Raw genomic sequence first — 467 nt, 5'->3', positions numbered from 1 at the left:
TCATCCTATCCTCATCCTCATCCTCTTCCTCATCCCCATCCTATCCTCATCCTCATCCTCATCCTCATCCAATCCTCATCCTCATCCTACCCTCATCCTCATCCTCATCCTCTCCTCGTCCTCATCCTCTTCGTCATCCTCATCCTATCATCATCCTCATCCTCCTCCTCAATCTGTCCTCCTCCTCTACCTCATTCTACTCCTCATCCTATCCTTGTCCTCATCCTCATCCTATCCTTATCCTCATCCTCTTCCTCATCCTCATCCTATCCTCATCCTCATCCTCCTCCTCAATCTTTCCTCCTCCTCTACCTCATTCTACTCCTCATCCTATCCTTGTCCTCATCCTCATCCTATCCTTATCCTCATCCTCTTCCTCATCTTCATCCTCATGCATATCCTCATCCTCATCGTCATCCTATCATCTTCCTTATCCTCATCCTCGTCCTCATCCTATCCTCATCGTA

The sequence above is a fragment of the Lupinus angustifolius genome, chromosome LG11 (assembly GCF_001865875.1).
Source record: "Lupinus angustifolius cultivar Tanjil chromosome LG11, LupAngTanjil_v1.0, whole genome shotgun sequence".
NCBI classification, from domain to species: Eukaryota; Viridiplantae; Streptophyta; class Magnoliopsida; order Fabales; family Fabaceae; genus Lupinus; species Lupinus angustifolius.
This window is presented reverse-complemented; position numbering follows the sequence as displayed.